Here is a 22537-nt window from a genome sequence, read left to right as displayed (position 1 = left end):
AGGCGGAGGTTGCAGTGAGCTGAGATTGCGCCATTGCACTCTAGCCTGGGCAACAAGAGTGAAACTCCATCTCAAAAAAAAAAAAAAAAAATTGCAACCCTTTCCCCTGCCCTGACTGCACTGTATTTAGAGCTATTTGGCATACACACACACACACACACACACACACACACACCCATATATATATATATAGATAAATATACATATATGTGTATATATATCTAATTTTTTTCTGTTTGTTCCCAGTTGAATGTTATGTCCATGACAGCAGAGATTTTTACCTATTGTGTCTGCTGGTATAGTCCCAGTAACTAAATTGGTGGTGGTACAAAAATGGAAAGACAGTTATTTTTAAAAAGATGTTATTTATTTCTTTTTTCTTTTTTTTTTTTAATTTTCCTTCAAGTTCTGGGATACATGTGCAGAACATGCAGGTTTGTTACATAGGTATACATTTGTCATGGTGGTTAGCTGCACTTATTTACTTTTTTTAAGACAGTAAGGCTGACTCGATTGGAGGAGGCCATGGCAGCAGGTATAGGAACCACTGCAATGGGATCTTGCAGTGTGGGAGAGAGCTTGGACTCAAGTCCTTTAAAGAGATTTCAGAATGAGATGGAGAAACTGTGGCTCAGAGTGATCCTTAGACTTGTGTAAGTTCACATAAATAATAGTCATGGAAATTGCAAAGAAAAGCTCTGTAATTCCATGTCTAATTCTCCCTGCCTCATAGAATGCAGCCCTCTAACTTCATGTTCTAACCTTGGAATGTAGACCATCTGTCAGGGTTGGTGAAAACAAAAAGGATAAACATACCATGATCCTTCTAGAACTCAAAACTTGGATTCATGCCTGGGATTTAATATGGTATCATTTTCACATAAATCTCCAACTAGAATTATAGCTTCATTTGTTTATTCCTGGCAACAATTTCTTTGGTTGGTGACTGAGGCAAATTTTTCCAAAAAGCCCAAATCTACCATATACCAGGGATCTGCCTCTCATTGGTTTTTGAATATATGTAATGTTTTCAAACACAATGGCTTTCTCAAGTCATCTGGATTGATTGAAGGTGATAGACTGAGTTGTATGTTTCCTGTGAGACAACATTAGAGATAATACTGAAATATTAACTATGCAGTTGTAGAGATAATTAATGACCAACAGGAAGTTAAAATACCTTGCAAACAGTTTACAGATAATAATAAAAAAGAAATTTTGTATGCTTCTGGGTAATTATTACATTACTCTCATATTTATAAATTGTTTTTCCAAATAGATATTTTTAGGAAGTTAACAAAGGACTGTGAGTATATGTGCCAAATCAAATAGAAGAAAATTTTTACAGTGTTTCCCTACCTCAGTTCTGCTCCATATAGGCAATTTTAGGTCTTTCGTAAGTTGAAAATATAAATTGCCTTCATCACCACTTCTATGGGTTCTTCACATCTTTCACTCCAACAATATACAACTTATATTGCAATTTTGCAAAAACAAAGGAAAAAATGTCTACCATGTGACTAGCCTAAGAAGCTAGATTCTACTATCCATTCTGTGTGAAGCCATCTGCCTTGTGGGGATAATTGCAATGATCTACATTTCTCACATTGTTAGAGTTAGAAGCATGTAAAAAAGGTAAATTTTATGGTTATAAAATTGGATAGAGTTGAATATATCAAATATGTAACTTACATCTAGGGCTGGCACTACACATTTATTTTTTAATTCTAGAAAAATATGTAGTATATAATAACATGTATCAACTGCTTGGGCGATTTTGACTGAATGAATTGTTGTAAGCAAATTACTGGTAAATGTTATTAAATGCCCATTTTACCTGCAAGAAATGAGTTTCATTTTAGCAAGCTGAAAGACCAACTTGATGAATATATTAAATGTTCACTGAGAATAGGGTATTTCCATATAGCTAGATGTATCCTGTCTGCAGTTAATTCTCCAAACTATAAGTGGAAATAAGAACTACTGCTGCACGAGCATAAAATGATATGAAAGCTTAATGAGTTGTTCACTTGATATTTTTAATGCTTAAAATTTCAATCCTTACCTGGAATTTGTCTTGCCACTCTGAGCAAGTGAGTTCCCAATTAAAATCGCAACTGTCTTTATTTGTCCATGAAAATTATCTCTTCAGTTGGTGACTGATACAATATTCATAGTCCATTTGGAACCCAAATCCATCATCCACCAATGTTCAGTTTCTTCTGGGGTTTGAATAGACAGGACTTTATCAAAGTCACTCACTAGAGAGCCATCACTTGCTCTGTAAGAAGATATCAAAGGATCACAGAGACTGGACCGGGTGGATGTTTTCCCATGAGATTATATTGGACATGACATGCCAAAATAAGTGATAGCCAAAGTGAGTTAGCATATACTTTCTCAAAGTAACCAAAACTGGGCCAAAACCTTTACTGGTTGGTTTCCAAAAATCACTTGGCTTCTCCCATTCCTTGGACCTTTATTCCTCATCATTCTCCTTTTACTATTTGGTCCCTGCCTTTCTACCACTCTCATCAAGTTTACATCTTCAGATTGTAGATGACCTTGCAAGCCCAATACCAGCCTGCAACAGCAAATTCCATTTACATGGGGCCTCTTGATGGAATCTGGTCCTCTGCCATTCCCTCTGCCCTGGCCCGTGGACACATTTTTCATGACCCTTCATTTCCTTCACGACAGAAGTAGCCAGACAGATTTGATGCTGCCCTTCACTGTGCTGTTTTCCCTTTCTGGAGACCCTAATAGGCAGCAGGTAGACATGAGCATGGGGGTATACAAAGGGTCAAAGATTTGACCAAGATATTTATTAGGTAAAAATGAAGAGAGCAAGGACCACCTGGTGGTGGCCATTAAGCAGACCATCCAGAGGCAAAACTCCTTCTCTGAGAGATTTAGAAGTAATTAGATGTCCCTCTTATCTAAAGCTGGCTTCGAGTACCTGACTTCTTTCCCCAAAATTTATAGGGTAACAAAAATTTCTATACATCTCTGGAATGCACACATCGAAACTCATTGTGCAACCCTTGCTGACATCAAGACACCAAAATGTCTACAAATGCAATTATTTATTATGACCTAGGTAGGTAATATGGCCCAAAGTACCCTTAAGCTCCCTCTTCAAGGTCCATAAATGCCCCTAAGGAAAAATTCACCGTGGCATGCTCAGTCCTCTCTTGCGGAAGTGCCCCGCTGCACTCTGCTGCAGTGTTATTTCTATCTAATAAAACTTTCCCTTTCAAACCTATACTGCTGTGGGTAAATTCTTCTTTTTGCCCCAAGCCTACCACCTTCCATTGCCGGGGCTCTGACACCTTGCGAAACAAGTATAAAGAAGCTTTTATCAAATAAAGCTTGTGAATCAGTCACAGCATTATGCAAATTGGCCATAAAAGCTGCAAGAAAAATTTGAAGAATCCTGTTTTCATACTGGTAAATTTCAAGTTGATTTTCAATTTATGCAATACTCCTTTGAATTCAATGTTAATAATACTAATTTAACACAACAGTTAGTGAATTTACTTAATGTGGATGGACCTAATTTTGAATCTTACATGTTTTTACTTTAAAGTTAGATCAATTCTTTTTTTTTTTTTTTCAGGGAAATGTAATTATTTATTTTATTTTGTGTATCCTATTATCAAGTTTTATTTTATCTAGCTTCTTTAGTGCTCCAATGGTTGTTGCTGTTTTTTTTTTTTTTTTTTTTTTTTATACTTTAAGTTCTAGGGTACATGTGCATGACGTTTATATCATGTATAACTCCCCAATGCAATCCCTCCCTCCTCCCCCCTCCCCATGATAGGCCCCAGTGTGTGATGTTCCCCTTCCCGAGTCCAAGTGATCTCATTGTTCAGTTCCCACCTATGAGTGAGAACATGCGGTGTTTGGTTTTCTGTTCTTGTGATAGTTTGCTAAGAATGATGGTTTCCAGCTGCATCCATGTCCCTACAAAGGACGCAAACTCATCCTTTTTTGTGGCTGCATAGTATTCCATGGTGTATATGTGCCACATTTTCTTAATCCAGTCTGTCACAGATAGACATTTGGGTTGATTCCAAGTCTTTGCTATTGTGAATAGTGCCGCAATAAACATACGTGTGCATGTGTCTTTGTAGTAGAGTAATTTATAATCCTTTGGGTATATACCCAGTAGTGGGATGGCTGGGTCATATGGTACATCTAGTTCTAGATCCTTGAGGAATCGCCATACTGTTTTCCATAATGGTTGAACTAGTTTACAATCCCACCAACAGTGTAAAAGTGTTCCTATTTCTCCACATCCTCTCCAACACCTGTTGTTTCCTGACTTCTTAATGATTGCCATTCTAACTGGTGTGAGATGGTATCTCATTGTGGTTTTGATTTGCATTTCTCTGATGGCGAGTGATGATGAGCATTTTTTCATGTGTCTGTTGGCTGTATGGATGTCTTCTTTTGAGAAATGTCTGTTCATATCCTTTGCCCACTTTTTGATGGGGTTGTTTGTTTTTTTCTTGTATATTTGTTTGAGTTCTTTGTAGATTCTGGATATTAGCCCTTTGTCACATGAGTAGGTTGCAAAAATTTTCTCCCATTCTGTAGGTTGCCTCTTCACTCTGATGGTAGTTTCTTTAGCTGTGCAAAAGCTCTTTAGTTTAATTAGATCCCATGTGTCAATTTTTGCTTTTGCTGCCGTTGCTTTTGGTGTTTTAGACATGAAGTCCTTGCCCATGCCTATGTCCTGAATGGTACTACCTAGATTTTCTTCTAGGGTTTTTATGGTATTAGGTCTAACATTTAAGTCTCTAATCCATCTTGAATTATTTTCATATAAGGGGTAAGGAAAGGATCCGGTTTCAGCTTTCTACTTATGGCTAGCCAATTTTCCCAGCACCATTTATTAAATAGGGAATCCTTTCCCCATTTCTTGTTTCTCTCAGGTTTGTCAAAGATCAGATGGCTGTAGATGTGTGGTATTATTTCTGAGGACTCTGTTCTGTTCCATTGGTCTATATCTCTGTTGTGGTACCAGTACCATGCTGTTTTGGTTACTGTAGCCTTGTAGTATAGTTTGAAGTCAGGTAGCGTGACGCCTCCAGCTTTGTCCTTTTGACTTAGGATTGTCTTGGCAATGCGGGCTCTTTTTTGGTTCCATATGAACTTTAAAGCCGTTTTTTCCAATTCTGTGAAGAAAGTCATTGGTAGCTTGATGGGGATGGCATTGAATCTATAAATCACCTTGGGCAGTATGGCCATTTTCACGATATTGATTCTTCCTATCCATGAGCATGGTATGTTCTTCCATTTGTTTGTGTCCTCTTTGATTTCACTGAGCAGTGGTTTGTAGTTCTCCTTGAAGAGGTCCTTTACATCCCTTGTAAGCTGGATTCCTAGGTATTTGATTCTCTTTGAAGCAATTGTGAATGGAAGTTCATTCCTGATTTGGCTCTCTGCTTGTCTGTTACTGGTGTATAAGAATGCTTGTGATTTTTGCACATTAATTTTGTATCCTGAGACTTTGCTGAAGTTGCTTATCAGCTTAAGGAGATTTTGGGCTGAGACCATGGGGTTTTCTAAATATACAATCATGTCATCTGCAAACAGGGACAATTTGAATTCTTCTTTTCCTAACTGGATACCCTTGATTTCTTTCTCTTGCCTGATTGCCCTAGCCAGAACTTCCAACACTATGTTGAATAGGAGTGGTGAGAGAGGGCATCCCTGTCTTGTGCCAGTTTTCAAAGGGAATTTTTCCAGTTTTTGCCCATTCAGTATGATATTAGCTGTGGGTTTGTCATAAATAGCTCTTATTATTTTGAGGTACGTTCCATCAATACCGAATTTATTGAGCATTTTTAGCATAAAGAGCTGTTGAATTTTGTCAAAAGCCTTTTCTGCATCTATTGAGATAATCATGTGGTTCTTGTCTTTGGTTCTGTTTATATGCTGGATTACGTTTATTGATTTGCGAATGTTGAACCAGCCTTGCATCCCAGGGATGAAGCCCACTTGATCATGGTGGATAAGCTTTTTGATGTGCTGCTGGATCCGGTTTGCCAGTATTTTATCGAGGATTTTTGCATCGATGTTCATCAGGGATATTGGTCTAAAATTCTCTTTTTTTGTTGTGTCTCTGCCAGGCTTTGGTATCAGGATGATGTTGGCCTCATAAAATGAGTTAGGGAGGATTCCCTCTTTTTCTATTGATTGGAATAGTTTCAGAAGGAATGGTACCAGCTCCTCCTTGTACCTCTGGTAGAATTCAGCTGTGAATCCATCTGGTCCTGGACTTTTTTTGGTGGGTAGGCTATTAATTGTTGCCTCAATTTCAGAGCCTGTTATTGGTCTATTCAGGGATTCAACTTCTTCCTGGTTTAGTCTTGGGAGAGTGTAAGTGTCCAGGAAATTATCCATTTCTTCTAGATTTTCTAGTTGATTTGCGTAGAGGCATTTATAGTATTCTCTGATGGTTGTTGGTATTTCTGTGGGGTCGGTGGTGATATCCCCTTTATCCTTTTTTATTGCGTCTATTTGATTCCTCTCTCTTTTCTTCTTTATTAGTCTAGCTAGCGGTCTGTCAATTTTGTTGATCTTTTCAAAAAACCAACTCCTGGATTCATTGACTTTTTGGAGGGTTTTTTGTGTCTCTATCTCCTTCAGTTCTGCTCTGATCTTAGTTATTTCTTGCCTTCTGCTAGCTTTTGAATGTGTTTGCTCTTGCCTCTCTAGTTCTTTTAATTGTGATGTTAGAGTGTCAGTTTTAGATCTTTCCTGCTTTCTCTTGTGGGCATTTAGTGCTATAAATTTCCCTCTACACACTGCTTTAAATGTGTCCCAGAGATTCTGGTATGTTGTATCTTTGTTCTCATTGGTTTCAAAGAACATCTTTATTTCTGCTTTCATTTCATTATGTACCCAGTAGTCATTCAGGAGCAGGTTGTTCAGTTTCCATGTAGTTGAGCGGTTTTGATTGAGTTTCTTAGTCCTGAGTTCTAGTTTGATTGCACTGTGGTCTGAGAGACAGTTTGTTATAATTTCTGTTCTTGTACATTTGCTGAGGAGTGCTTTACTTCCAATTATGTGGTCAATTTTGGAATAAGTGCGATGTGGTGCTGAGAAGAATGTATATTCTGTTGATTTGGGGGAGAGTTCTATAGATGTCTATTAGGTCCGCTTGGTGCAGAGATGAGTTCAATTCCTGGATATCCTTGTTAACTTTCTGTCTCGTTGATCTGTCTAATGTTGACAGTGGAGTGTTGAAGTCTCCCATTATTATTGTATGGGAGTCTAAGTCTCTTTGTAGGTCTCTAAGGACTTGCTTTATGAATCTGGGTGCTCCTGTATTGGGTGCATATATATTTAGGAGAGTTAGCTCTTCCTGTTGAATTGATCCCTTTACCATTATGTAATGGCCTTCTTTGTCTCTTTTGATCTTTGATGGTTTAAAGTCTGTTTTATCAGAGACTAGGATTGCAACCCCTGCTTTTTTTTGTTCTCCGTTTGCTTGTAGATCTTCCTCCATCCCTTTATTTTGAGCCTATGTATGTCTCTGCAATGTGAGATGGGTCTCCTGAATACAGCAGACTGATGGGTCTTGACTCTTGATCCAGTTTGCCAGTCTGTGTCTTTTATTGGAGCATTTAGTCCATTTACATTTAAGGTTAATATTGTTATGTGTGAACTTGATCCTGTCATTATGATATTAACTGGTTATTTTGCTCATTAGTTGATGCAGTTTCTTCCTAGCCTCGATGGTCTTTACATTTTGGCATGGTTTTGCAATGGCTGGTACCGGTTGTTCCTTTCCATGTTTAGGGCTTCCTTCAGGGTCTCTTGTAAGGCAGGCCTGGTGGTGACAAAATCTCTAAGCATTTGCTTATCTGTAAAGGATTTTATTTCTCCTTCACTGATGAAGCTTAGTTTGGCTGGATATGAAATTCTGGGTTGAAAATTCTTTTCTTTAAGAACGTTGAATATTGGCCCCCACTCTCTTCTGGCTTGTAGAGTTTCTGCCGAGAGGTCTGCTGTTATTCTGATGGGCTTCCCTTTGTGGGTAACCGACCTTTCTCTCTGGCTGCCCTTAAGATTTTTCCTTCATTTCAACTTTTGTGAATCTGGCAATTATGTGTCTTGGAGTTGCTCTTCTCGAGGAGTACCTTTGTGGTGTTCTCTGTATTTCCTGAATTTGAATGTTGGCCTGCCCTACTAGGTTGGGGAAGTTCTCCTGGATGATATCCTGAAGAGTGTTTTCCAACTTGGTTCCATTTTCCCCCTCACTTTCAGGCACCCCAATCAGACGTAGATTTGGTCTTTTTACATAATCCCATACTTCTTGCAGGCTTTGTTCATTTCTTTTTCTTCTTTTTTCTTTTGGTTTCTCTTCTCGCTTCATTTCATTCATTTGATCCTCAATCGCTGATACTCTTTCTTCCAGTTGATCGAGTTGGTTACTGAAGCTTGTGCATTTGTCACGTATTTCTCGTGTCATGGTTTTCATCTCTGTCATTTCGTTTATGATCTTCTCTGCATTAATTAGTCTAGCTGTCAATTCTTCCACTTTTTTTTCAAGATTTTTAGTTTCTTTGCGCTGGGTACATAATTCCTCCTTTAGCTCTGAGAGGTTTGATGGACTGAAGCCTTCTTCTCTCATCTCGTCAAAGTCATTCTCTGACCAGCTTTGATCCGTTGCTGGCGATGGGCTGCGCTCCTTTGCAGGGGGAGATGCGCTCTTATTTTTTGAATTTCCAGCTTTTCTGCCCTGCTTCTTCCCCATCTTTGTGGTTTTATCTGTCTCTGGTCTTTGATGATGGTGACGAACTGATGGGGTTTTGGTATAGGTGTCCTTCCTATTTGATAGTTTTCCATCTGACAGTCAGAAGGACTGTCTGTTGGTCTGTTGGAGATTGCTTGAGGTCCACTCCAGACCCTGTTTGCCTGGGTATCAGCAGCAGAGGTTGCCGAAGATAGAATATTGCTGAACAGCGAGTGTACCTGTCTGATTCTTTCTTTGGAAGTTTCCTCTCAGGGGTGACTCCACCCTGTGAGGTGTAGGGTGTCAGACTGCCCCTAGTGCGGGATGTCTCCCAGCTAGGCTACTCAGGGGTCAGGGACCCACCTGAGCAGGCAGTCTGTCTGTTCTCAGATCTCAACCTCCGCGTTAGGAGATCCACGGCTCTCCCCAAAGCTGTCAGACAGAGTCGTTCGCGTCTGCACCGGCCCCCGCTCTTTCCCCTATTGGACTGCAGCTGTGCGCTGTCCGCAGAGGTAGAGTCTACAGAGACAGGCAGGCTTCCTTGAGCTGCTGTGAGCTCCACCCAGTTCGAGCTTCCCAGCGGCTTTGTTTACCTACTTAAGCCTCAGCAATGGCGGGCGCCCCTCCCCCAGCCTCGCTGCTGCCTTGCGGATAGATCGCCGCAGACGGCTGTGTTAGCAGTGAGGGAGGCTCCGTGGGCGTGGGACCCTCCCGGCCAGGTGTGGGATATATTCTCCTGGTGTGCCTGTTTCCTTAAAGCGCAGTATTGGGGTGGGAGTTACCCGATTTTCCAGGTGTTGTGTGTCTCAGTTCCCCTGGCTAGGAAAAGGGATTCCCTTCCCCCTTGCGCTTCCAGGTGAGGCGATGCCTCACCCTGCTTCAGCTCACGCTGGTCAGGCTGCAGCAGCTGACCAGCACCGATTGTCCAGCACTCCCTAGAGAGATGACCCCAGTACCTCAGTTGAAAATGCAGAAATCACCGGTCTTCTGTGTCGCTCGCGCTGGGAGTTGGAGACTGGAGCTGTTCCTATTCGGCCATCTTGCTCCGCCCCCCCAGATCAATTCTTTAAAATGACAAACAAGTTTTGTCAATATAAAATGGTTTTATTTTTTCTCTTTTTGGTACTTGATTCAACTATTGAAACATTCTAAAGTATGTTTGAAAAACTTGGATATGTGAAACATTTTCAACTGTAAACTTTATGAAATACAGTAAATTGAAAAACTAGTCTCCTGATTGAGATGTATGTGTAAAATACACACTAGATTTCAAAAGCTTAGTGCGATAAAATAATGTATAATGCCTCAAAGATTTGTTTCTGTTTTTGTTTTTGTGACCATCTCACTCTGTCACCCAGGCTGGACTGCAGTGATGCAATCATAGCTCACTGCAACCTTTGCCTCCAGGGTTCAAGTCTCGTGCCTCAGCCTCCCAAGTAGCTAGAATTACAGGCAAGTGCCACCATGCTCAGCTAATTTTTGTGTTTTTAGTAGAGATGGGGTTTTGTCATATTTAATTAATTAAAATTAATTAATTTTACCAATTTCTTTTTTTAAAATGGGTACTAGAAAGTTTTAAATTACACATGTGATTCACATAATAGCACTACATTTCAATTGAGCAGCTCTGTTCTAGATTAGTTCATGGCTGGCTCCACACAAAACATGAACTCTTTTGAAAAGACAGTTGTCCAATTTAATAGTTGATTCTTTTGAAAGCCCAATTTTCTCTTTTTACAAAGAGGAACTAACTAACTAAATAATAAATTTCAAACTGAGGCTCCTTTATTTATTAGCATTATGTCTTTTGTCAAGTTTATTAACATCTTCAGTATAAATAAGGGCAATCAGTTTATTTCATAGGAATGTTATGAGGATCAAACTAAGTAAAGCAGATAATGTACTTAGCACAGTGCTGGGTACATAGTTAGCCCCACATCTGTGGTTAATGACTAAACCTGGAAATCAGTGCTGGACATGGTTACTCATGCCTGTAATCATAGTGCTTTTGGAGGCCAGGGCAGGAGGATCGCTTGAGCCCAGGAGTTCAAGGGTGCAGTGAGCTATGATCATGCCATTGCATTCCAGCTTGGGTGACAGAATGAGACTCCAAATCTAAATAAATTTAAAATAAGAATAAAACTGTAAATCATTGAGGAACTAAACTAAAAAGTGATCATAAAAAGAAGGAATGGATTTTTAGAATGTTCAAATGGAGGCTAGATGTCAGGGTGGACAACAGAGGGTAACAGAGGGCAGGATAAGAGTAGGAAAACTCCCAAGTTTCTGCCTTTCAGGCAACAAAAAAGGAAGATTAAATCTATGAGAGAAATTATTAATTCAGTTTTAAATATGTTGAGGAGGAGGTGACTGTGGAAATTTTAGAGGAGATAATATTAGGTAGGATATCCAGGTTTGGAGCTAAGGAGATTGGTCTGAATTCTCAACAGAGACTTGGAGTCCATAGGTAAGAGGTAGAAGGTGGAGCCATGGAAAGGTGTGAGATTACCCAGGGAATGTGTTGAGACACAATATAATAAAGAGACAACTCACTGAGAAAGATAATCAGGACACCCTGGCATGTAAAAGGAAGGCAGAGACTGTAATACTACCACTTTGGGAGGCCAAGGTGGGCAGATCACCTGGGGTCAGGAGTTCATGATCAGCCTTGCAAACATGGTGAAAGCCCATATCTATCAAAAATACAAAAATATTAGCCAGGTGTGGCAGCAGGTACTTGTAGTCCCAGCTACTTGGGAGGCCGAGGCAGGAGAATTGCTTGAGCCAGAGAGGCGGACATTGCAGTGAGCGAAGATTGCGGCACTGAACTCCAGCCTGGGTGACAGAGAGAGACTCCACCTCAAAACAAAACAATTAAATTAAATTAAAGGAGGGCAGAGGACAAGGATCTTGGAGAAGAGACTGAAGAGGAATAGCCTGGGAGGTAGGAGGAAAAATAGAAAAAAGATACATAACGAAAACCAAGAAAGGATGAATTTCTCAGTGTGCCCTCAAATATGTAAAAGAAAAAATCTCGGCTGGGCGCGGTGGCTCAAGCCTGTAATCCCAGCACTTTGGGAGGCCGAGACGGGCGGATCACAAGGTCAGGAGATCGAGACCATCCTGGCGAACACAGTGAAACCCCGTCTCTACTAAATATACAAAAAACTAGCCGGGCGAGGTGGCGGCGCCTGTAGTCCCAGCTACTCGGGAGGCTGAGGCAGGAGAATGGCGGGAACCCGGGAGACGGAGCTTGCAGTGAGCTGAGATCCGGCCACTGCACTCCAGCCTGGGCGACAGAGCAAGACTCCGCCTCAAAAAAAAAAAAAAAAAAAAAAAGAAAAAATCTAAGAGATACACTCACCAAAATTTTCACTACCTGGTAACATTTTATTGAAGACTCACCTCTGCAGAGAGTTAAACATTTTGTACACCTGGAAGTGGTGATGGCCACATATCTCCTTTTCATCCCTTGATATGGAAAAGTCTATGGTTTCATGAGCCTAGCAGCCTTTTATCTGGTTTGCTAAAGTCTCCTAACCCCAGTTTGTTTTGTACACAGATATCTGTATCACTTTTCACAAATGTAATTAGATTCAATAACAGAAACAAAATGTATTGTTTACAATATGGCCATGAATTTGCTGAATTCTGCTTATCGAAATGTCATTGCTTAAAATAAAGAAATACGGTGTGGGAGAAAGATCTGTGGGTGAGATCTTAGAAAACCTGAATTAAAGTCCCTGCCAAAATCTGGAAGCAGAGGAATCAGGAACCTCTACAAGTGCCCCACCTGGTAACATTTTACCGAAGACTGACCTTTGCAGACAGTTAAACATTTTGTACACCTGGAAGTGGTGAAGGCCACATATCTCCCTTTCATCTCTTTTTATGGAAAAGTCTGTGGTCTTATGAGCCCAAGGTGGGGACCGCAGCACATCTGATTTGAAACCAGATTACTAGTTAGAGGTTAAAATGTGGTATCACAAAGAGTCCACACTGAGGAATCAGGGCTTATACTTTCTAACAAGGCTGTTTCTTCTAGAGAAACATTTTAACTAAGTATGGTGCTGAAGTTTCATTATTATGCACTGTTTTATTTTTGTTATAGAATGAATTCCGAATCAGTATATGTGGTTCCATGGAGAAAAGACCAATTATTTTGCAATAATCTTATATAAAATCTCTCTATAAGAATTAAAGAAAGAGGAAAGAAACATGAAAGGTGGCTCGACAGCCAAGGACAGGTTTGTTTTAGAGAAAACAAACCTAAGAGGGGCTTCTGGCTAAGTTAGGTCAGAACCCGCTCTCTTACAGACTAAGAGTTTTTAAGGATTCAGGGTGGGAGAGTTTATCAGAGGCTTGGACTGCTTCTGTGTCTTTGTTGTGTTTATCTGGGAGGGAGAGTTTTGTGTCTGTTCCCATACATCTTCCTGCAGCTGCAGGAATACCCCCTAGTCTGCTTTTAGCTTCCCTATCTTAGTGCACCTGAAGGGAAAGGAATGTGCTTTTTAAGGCCCACCGTTTTACTGGGGCCCAATGTATGAAGGTGAAGTTTGGCAGAGACTTCCCCCGCACTTCCCCCTATACTGGAGCTGTCTTATCTTTGTTTCACTGTCTGCTCTTTCTGGCTCCTTCTTGTTAGAAGGGAAGTGATTTCCTTGAAATGCATGAGGCTAGAAAGGGAGCTGGAACTTAAAGTGGCGGTGTTTGTCTGAGATGACGGTACTCCTGCTCTGTCACTCACCCTATTGTTGAAAATGGTACAAACATCCTCCTTATCCTGCTTATTATTTAATGCATCTCTCTCTTCTGCTTTTTGATACATCCCATCAATATTTTTCTCCATATGCCATCTTAGTTCAGGTCTGTATCACTTCACATGGTTTCAAACATAAGCCTTTTATCTGGTTTGCTAAAGTTTCCTAACCTCAGTTTGTTTTGTACACAGCTATCTGTATCATGTTTCACAAATGTTAATTAGATTCAGTAACAAAAACAAAATGTATTGTTTACAGTATGGCCATAAATTTGCTGACTTCTGCTTATCAAAATGTCATTGCTTAAAGAAATAGAGTATGGAAGAAAGATCTGTGGGTGAGGATCTTAGAAAATGTGAATTAAAGTCCCTGCTATATACCATATAATGAGTTTTATTTTCCTCATTTAGGCTTTAGTTTTCTCATTTGTAAAACAAAGTAGTTTAAATAGATGATCTCCGAAGCTTCTAAATCCTGATTCTGAATATAGCTTGACTGGCCCATGGACATGCAGGTCTTCGCATTGAGTTCCCCATTAAATTCCCTGAGGCATTTTTTTTTCATTCAATAAAGTTTAAGGAACATGAATCAGTAGCGGGTCCTATGTTGGACCCTGGGTGTAGAAAAATTCCCTACCCAGAGAAACAGAAGAGAGCCATCCATCCACATATTTGTACTACATCAATATGTAATCAAGGCAGCGATAGCAGAGTCGTACACAGTGCAATGAAAGGGCAATGATAAAAAATAGCTTTGCCTGAGGATGCTAAATTAAGATAATAGGCAAGCCTACATGGTAGATACAAGAATAGAAAAACAAACAAACAAACAAACCTGAAAAGCAAGGAGGCGGAAAAGATTCAATAAAATGTCAGGTAGACATCTGATTAAAGTGGATTATTAAATACAAACTCCTAGTTAAGTGCAGTGAATTAAATGTATATGCTTACCTTTGCTTCTCTTTATTTCTCTAAAATGATAATGCATAGATTAAAAAAAAATACAAACTGTAAAAGAGAAAAAAAGAGAAGATAATGGCAGACCAGAGATAGCAAGAAAATTGGGAAAAATTGGAAAGAATATGGACATGAGAAAATTCACTTAGAAGACTGAATAAAGATGAAAACTATGTACTCCGCAAGTTCAGGGGCGAGCCAAAAAAAAAGCAACCTCCGTTTGCATTGAGGAACTCCAAAAGTGTCACAAATTAAAAATGCAAGGTGCCTCTGAAGGTAGTTGCGCAGATAGGGCTGAAAAGAGAAGGTTTGGTTTAAAGTTGGTTTGAGAAGCAGTTAGAGCCTGTGAGGCCCACCCTTACTTCAGCAGAGACGGGAAGTTTATTCTCTGGAGACACTGAATCAGAGGATTCAATGTGAAGGATAGACATCTGCTGTCCTTCACACTCAGGACAGCAGAAAGGTGAGGAGGCTGAACTGAAAAGGATAGGGACTAGAAGCCTACACACTGAAAAATGAGACCCCAAGCTCCATTCCACAGCTCTGGGTTTGTTTACATGTCGCCTTATTATTCTACAGGCAGAAGATTCTCCTCATGGAAAACTGATACAGCAAAAAAAAAAAAAAAAAAAAAAAAAAAAATCCAAAGATACTGGCAGCTAATGATTCACTTAAAAATAAGTCCCTACCTGTTACCAAACAGAGAAAGTCATTGGTCAACCGGTAGAATTTAAGTACAAAGCTTGCAATCAGCTTTCCAGTGCCTCACGATTAAATATGAATGGGAAGCTTAAATATTATCTGGCATTTAGAGGGAAGCCTCCATTATAAAATAGACAAGAAAAAAAAAAAAAACCCGAAAAAGTACTCCAAAAAATTAAAAGTGTAAGGAGAACAATGAAGCATTAAAAAAAAAAAAAATCTAAGCAGCCCCAAAGATATGAGATAATATTACAACCCTGAAACAAGTAAAACTATATGTTTATGTAAAAAGCAACATTCAAAGACCAAAGCAACATCTCACAAAGAAATAAAAAGCTATTAAAAAATTCCATTAGGATGAAAGATAAAGCTTAAGAAACTTCCAATAGTACAGCAAAAAATGCAAAGAGAGAATGAATAAAAATATAATAATAAATAATAGATTTCTATTAAGAGGGAAGAAAGAAAACAGAGAAGAGAAAATTATCAATAAATAATAAGAAATAACAGGCCTACCAAGTACCCTGCACAGTAAATGAAGACCTACACCAAACACAATGAAGAAATTTCAAAACACAGCTAGAAAGATACAATTCTAAAAGCTTTTAAGACGTAAAAAGTCAAATACACAAGATTAGAAATCAGAATGTCTTTAAATTTCTCAGTAGCTTGATGGAAACTAGCTGATATGGTTTGGACCTTTATCCCCTCCAATTCTCATGTTGAATTGTAATCCCCATGTTGGAGGTGGGGCCTGGTGGGAGATGTTTGGGTCATGTGGGTGGATCCCTCATGAAGAGCTTGGTGCCCTCCCTGCAGTAATGAATTCAGGTAAGATCTGGTTGTTTAAAAGGGTGTGGCACGTCCCCAGTCTCTCTTGCTCTCTCTCCCCCTGTGATGTCCCTTCTTCCCTTTGCCTTCTGCCATGATTGAAAGTTTCTTGAGGGCCTCACCAGAAGCAGATACCAACGCTATGCTTCCTGTACAGTCTGTAAAACCGTGAGGCAATGAAACCTCTTTTCTTTATACATTACCCAGTCTCAAGTATTGCTTTATAGTGATGCAGATGGACTAACACACTAGCAGACAATAGAAAAATGTTTTCAAATTCAAAGGAAAAATGATGTTTTATACTCAAAGTATCAGTTAATTGTAAGAGGAGAATAAAAATTATTTCAGACATGCAAGTTCTCAAAGACCTAGAGACCAACCCATACAGACTGAATCAGAAGGCTTCAGAAAAAAAATTAAACATTTTTCACTTCTCTATAGGGGGAATTAAAGGATCAACCATGATCGATAATTTTTAACTCCAGGGAAAGCAAAAATTTTTACAAGAAATTTAATCATAAAATATATGGCTCAGTTATGAATAATATTCATGTAGTTATAATAATATAAATACTTGAATACTGATCTAACCAAAAACTTTGAAATAGACTTGACAGATGGGGGTTGGAAAAGTTCATGAGTAGGTAGAAGGGAGGGATATGTAAGAGTAATTTTTCCTCCTTCGTGATAGGAAGTTTATAGATGAAACCCAAAACTAAAAAGTTTAGATGTAGCAGTTGTTATATGTTCTTTAGAAGTACAGAGATAATTAGCAGAAGAAAAAGCTAGTTGACATCTGGAGAGCAGAAACTGGGTGTTGGGATAGGTGCAGCAAAAGATTTCTGTGTTTTATTTTGATTAAAAAAACAAAAAGAAACGCTAAGATTAAATGGAGAATTTCTTGTGAAAGTATGTTGAGTTCACATGTTCCCACTAATCTCCAAGACTCCTAACAAAAAATAAAAGTAAAGATAAATAACAATTTACAAAGAACTAAAAACCAAATAGCCAGAAAATGTCGGTAATTGAAAACAAGGGTCTGATGCTTTCAAAGGAGGTTTAGGTAAGAAACATAAATTCGAGCATCATCTTTAGCGAGGTGGTAAATTAATCCATTAATTTGAATGAACTCATTTTAGGACAAATAATGAATGAGGAGAGAATGAGCCTTTCTGCTAGAAACAGACTGAAGATCCAGAAACTCAAATTTTAGGGCGCGGTGTGGTGGATGGGCAGGTAACATGATCCAAATGCCTATCATCTGGGGAGAAACTAGGAACTTACATGGGGGCCCTCTCACCTCCGAAGGAATGGCTTAAAACGAATTATAGTCCCTGCGGGAGAGGTGGCCTGTGTCAAGCTGCTGCTTAGAGTGGGAAGAGAGAAGACTGGCAGCCTGCATACCAGGACCAGGGCCATGCCAACCTTTGCTAGGTGCACAATAGCCAACAGAGCATTAAATACAAGCTATCAATTTAAGCCTGGAATGGAGCTGAGAAGCCCAGTCAGTCATGTGGGCACAATCTTAAAATAATCAGAGACACAGTAAAATTAAAGAGTATATGGAGCCCCAACCCAGAATACCATAGAGAGAGAAGATGCAAAACCAAGTGGCTGGGTCATGGGTGACTGACCCACGTACTTTGGTAAGGGGTTAATAGTGCGGACCCTGGAGCTACGTTATAATGATTTAAATCTTGAATCCATTGTTTACTGACGGTGTGATGCTAGCCAGTTTTACTTATCAGCCAGTGTTCTTAGCTTTCTCATCCGTAAAACAGGTGGAAAGACAGCACCTGTTCCATAGAATTTTTGTGAATCACCCTTTAAAAAGAGTAAGCACTCAGAAAATATTAACTCTAAGTATACTTATATATACTATTTATACTATTAATAATTCTTGTTTTGTTATATTAGTATTTTATGAGTTCCACAAGTAAAAAATGAAGAAAATTAAAAACAAGCAATATTGAAAAAGAAAGTGGCTGAGAATTTTCCCAAATTGAAATCCACATATCTTTTTTTTTTTTTTTTTTTTTGAGACGGAATCTCGCTCTGTAGCCCAGGCTGGAGTGCAGTGGTGCAATCTTGGCTCACTGCAACCTCTGCCTCCTGGGTTCAAGCAATTCTCTGCCTCAGCCTCCCAAGTAGCTGGGATTACAGGTGCCCGCCACCACGCCCGGCTAATTTTTTTGTATTTTTAGTAGAGACAGGGTTTCACCATGTTGGCCAGGCTGGTTTTGAACTCCTGACCTCATGATCCACCTGCCTTGGCCTCCCAAAGAGCTGGGATTACAGCCGTGAGTTACTGTGCCTGGCCAAACCCACATATCTTTAAGTGTACTCGAGGCAAAACACCTTAAAGACTGAGAATCTAATGGAAAGCATGCTACTTTTTCATGCTATAGTAGCAGCTGCCAGAATTAAATAGTTCTAAAGTGCTGAGAGAAAATTTCTCTTGATCTAGAATTTCATAAATAGCTAACCTATCACTAAAAAATAAAGACCAAATATAGCCATTTTCAAACATACAAAGACAAAGAAAGTTTGCAACCTACACATTCTTGCTAAAAGAAATACTAAAGGGACCTGGTTCAGAAAGATGTCAAGTGAGTCCAGGAGAGGGAATAGGATGCAAGAAACTGTGAATCAGGTGTCAGTAAAAAATACTGGTAAATGCAACTAGCTATTGATTATAAAAAAACTTAGCTTGTAGTTACTCATAATGTTTTCTTAAATTGTTTTTATATTCTTTATATATGTGTGCTATTTAAAATTATTCTTAGCAGGCCGGGCATGGTGGTCACGCCTGTAATCCCAGCATTTTAGGAGGGTGAGCGGATCATTTGAGGTCAGGAGTTTGAGACCAGCCTGGCCAACACGGTGAAACTCTGTCTCTACTAAAAATACAAAAAAAAAAAAAAAAAAAGAAAAGAAAGAAAACCAATTAGCTGGGCGTGGTGGCACATACCTGTAATCCCAGCTGCACGGGTGGCTGAGGCACGAGAATAGTTTGAACCCGGGAGACGGAGGTTGCAGTGGGCTGAGATGGTGCCACTGCACTACAGCCTGGGCAATAGAGAGACTCCATCTCAAAAATTAAATAAATAAATTAAAATATAAAATAAAATAAAATTACTCGTAGCAGACATTTTTTCTAATTTATTATTGTTTACAAAAAGTTTGCTTTTAGCTTTGGTTCTCCTTTTTTTAAAACTTTTTTTTGGCTTGTTTTCTTAATGTTTTTATTTTACTGATCTCTTTTATTTTTATCTTTCATTATTCTTTCTATAAATTAATTCATTTTTCTGTTTTCCTTATTTTTGAAATGGGATCTCACTTTGTTGCTCAGGCTAGACTTGGACTCCGGGGCTCAAGTGACCCTCTGTCCTCAGTTTCCTGAGTAGCTGGGACTATAGATGCATGCTGCCATTCCTAGCTGTTTTCTTTCTTTTTTTTTTTTTGAGACTGAGTGTTGCTGTGTCGCCCAGGTGGAAGTACAGTGCCACGAGCCCAGCTCACTGCAACCTCCCCCTCCGGGTTCAAACAATTCTCCTGCCTCAGCCTCCTGAGTAGCTGGGACTACAGGTGTGCACCACCACGTCCAGGTAATTTTTGTATTTTTTTAGTGGACATGGGGTTTCACCATGTTGGCCAGGCTGATCTTGAACTCCCGACCTCAAGTGATCTGCCAGTCTTGGCCTCCCCAAATGCTCAGATTATAGGCATGAGCCACTGCGCTCAGGCAGAGTGGTCTTTCTAAAGCAGAAATTTGGTTTATACAACTCCTCTGATTATTCTTAAATAACTTCACATTCATTCAGATGAAAATCTAAATTCCTTAACAGTGGTATAGTCACTTCCTATGCCCCTGGCACCATTTCTCCCTTTCCTCTATTAGAGACTAGGTCAGAGGTGTAGTGCATAAATTCTGGTATAAATTTCCTGACTCCTCTTTAAAGAGTACTCTTACTGGTTCTTTTTATACCCGCATTCTTTTCCTTATTTCTAGTGTTACGCTTATAAAACAGTTTTGCAAATACTTGTTTTTACTATATGTAATTGTACAGACCCTGAGGCCTACGATTTGTTTCACTAGGGTGTAAGAAAATGCTTGTCATATATAACATGTATGATTATGGTAAATAATAATGCGTTGAAGAAATTCTTGCCCCATCTTCTTTTCCGTATCCTCTAAGGCAGCACTTGAGATTTGTACTTAGCATACATACTTGGATGTGTCGAATTCCCTAGTGGAATACAAATTTAATAAATTGGAGAGCAGTCATAGAACTCTTATCATGCCTGCTGGTTTCCTTTTTTTCTGTAAGCCTCTAATGGTAAGCAAATCTTGATTTTATTTCATGAGAATGTATCTTCTTTAAAGAACAAAACTATGATGGCCGGGCGCGGTGGCTCAAGCCTGTAATCCCAGCACTTTGGGAGGCTGAGACGGGCGGATCACGAGGTCAGGTGATCGAGACCATCCTGGCTAATACGGTGAAACCCTGTCTCTACTTAAAAATACAAAAAACTAGCCGGGCGACGAGGCGGGCGCCTGTAGTCCCAGCTACTCGGGAGGCTGAGGCAGGAGAATGGTGTAAACCCGGGAGGCGGAGCTTGCAGTGAGCTGAGATCGGGCCACTGCACTCCAGCCTGGGTGGCAGAGCAAGACTCCGTCTCAAAAAAAACAAAAAAAACCCAAAAAACTATGATGTATTGAGCACCCTTATCCCAGACTGTGTGAAGCTTTTATGGCATTAGTGTAGTCACCTGAACACAATTGTATGGCCACACACCACACCTCCACTGACTCCAGCATGGGTGACATCTTTTAAGATTTCCTGTAAATAGCTGGGCATGGTGGCATACCTGTGGTTCCAGGTAGAAGACAGAAGATCGGTGTTAAAGAACACTCATGATATTCTTATAGCTTCACTTGATTAAAACAGTTAGGCACACTTGAATCAAATCCAGAAGGAACACTATTTTCTCACTACAAATACCCAACTTCATTGAACTGTTATTTTAGTGAGAAATTAACTTGTATTGCAGTATGCCTCTGAAAGTTTGGGATTTGTTCAGCATCTATAAATCTCTATAAATTTTTGTAATAGAAACATTATTTACAGTTATAAGGAGCAGTTTGGAGGAAAAAGAAAATAAATTAATTTAGAAAGAAGGTGCATTTCATAAGGACATATGGGAGTTAACAAAAAAAAGTTGGTCTCAGCTGGGCATGGTGGCTCACGCCTGTAATCCCAGCACTTTGGGACGCTGAGGTGGGTGGATCACCTGAGGTCAGGAGTTCGAGACCAGCCTGACCAACATGGTGAACTCCCGTCTCTATGAAAAAAAAAAAAAAATTAGCCAGATGTGGTGACATGCACCCCAGCTACCCGGCTGTAATCCCAGTTACCTGGGAGACTGAGGCAGGAAAATCACTTGAACCCAAGAGGCGGAGTTTGCAGTGAACTGAGATTGTGCTACTGCACTCCATCCTGGGCAACAGAGTGAGACTCCATCCAAAGAAAAAAAAAAAAAAAGAAAGTTGTTCTCATGGAGGTAGAGAGAGAGTAGAATGATATAGAAGCATACATTTAGATAGAAGGAATAAGTTCTAATGTTTGATTAGCACAATAGGATGACTATAGTTAACAACAGTGTATTGTATATTTCAAAATAGCTAGTAGTGAAGATTTTGAAGAAATGTTCCCAACACAAAGAAATAATAAATGTTTGAGGTGATAGATATGCTAAATACCTTGATGTGATCATTACACATTCTATGCATATACCAACAGATCACATGTACCACATAAAGTGTGTACAATTGTGTATCAATAAAAAAACTTGGAGGCTGGGCATGGTGGCTCATGCCTGTAATCTCAGCATTTTGGGAGGCCAAGGCGGGCGAATTACTTGAGATCAGGAGTTCGAGACCAGCCTGACCAACATGGTGAAACTCTGCCTCTACAAAAAATACAAAAATAAGCCGAGTGTGGTGGCGGGTGCCTGTAGTCCCAGCTACTCAGGAGGCTGAGACACGAAAATTGATTGAACCTGGGAGGCAGAGGTTGCAGTGAGTGGAGATCGTGCCACTGCACTCCAGCCTGAGCAACAGAGTAAGACCCTGTCTCAAAGAAAAACAAAAAACAAAACAAAACAAAACAAAAACACTTTGAAAAAAGAAGGTGCATTTGTGAATTTTATTATCCAGTGAAACCAGATAAATCCAGATGTAGAGATGAATGGAATCCCCCACAAATAAGCACTGGCAATTTTAAGGGGTGAGCAAGCAAACAGAGCAAAGAAGAGTGCTTACAAACAGAGCTAAGAGCATCCAAACATGGTGTTTACAAAAAATTGTTACCTGTGCAACATGCTATGGGCGAGGCAAATAGAAACATTCCATTCCCTGCCTCTCAGTCACATATACTCTATCTTTCTTCAGGATTACGTGGCCAAATGAAAAAGTGAGAGTTGGTTGTGACCCCCCATGAAAATGTTCTCCCTTTCGCTTTATTTTTTTCTGA

The 22537-nt window shown here is 39.7% G+C and overlaps 1 long non-coding RNA gene across 2 annotated transcripts in view; it reads right to left on the bottom strand.

Annotated features, from left to right (window-relative positions):
• Positions 1-348: 348 nt before the first annotated feature.
• LOC117090470 overlaps positions 349-22537 on the bottom strand; it is a 30461-nt gene continuing 8272 nt past the window's right edge. Inside the window, exons 2-3 of one of the 2 annotated variants that reach the window (XR_004440021.1) lie at positions 2066-2281; positions 349-1096 (exon numbers count right to left, since the gene is read on the bottom strand). This is a non-coding gene — a long non-coding RNA (uncharacterized LOC117090470). Of the gene's footprint in view, positions 2282-22537 lie in introns of both variants that reach the window. The other variant, XR_004440020.1, reaches the window with a different exon arrangement.

Source organism: Trachypithecus francoisi, unplaced genomic scaffold (assembly GCF_009764315.1).
Source record: "Trachypithecus francoisi isolate TF-2019V2 unplaced genomic scaffold, Tfra_2.0 Lachesis_group11, whole genome shotgun sequence".
Lineage (NCBI taxonomy): Eukaryota > Metazoa > Chordata > Mammalia > Primates > Cercopithecidae > Trachypithecus > Trachypithecus francoisi.
Note: the sequence above shows the minus strand (reverse complement) of the source record. Positions and strands in the feature narration are given on the sequence as shown.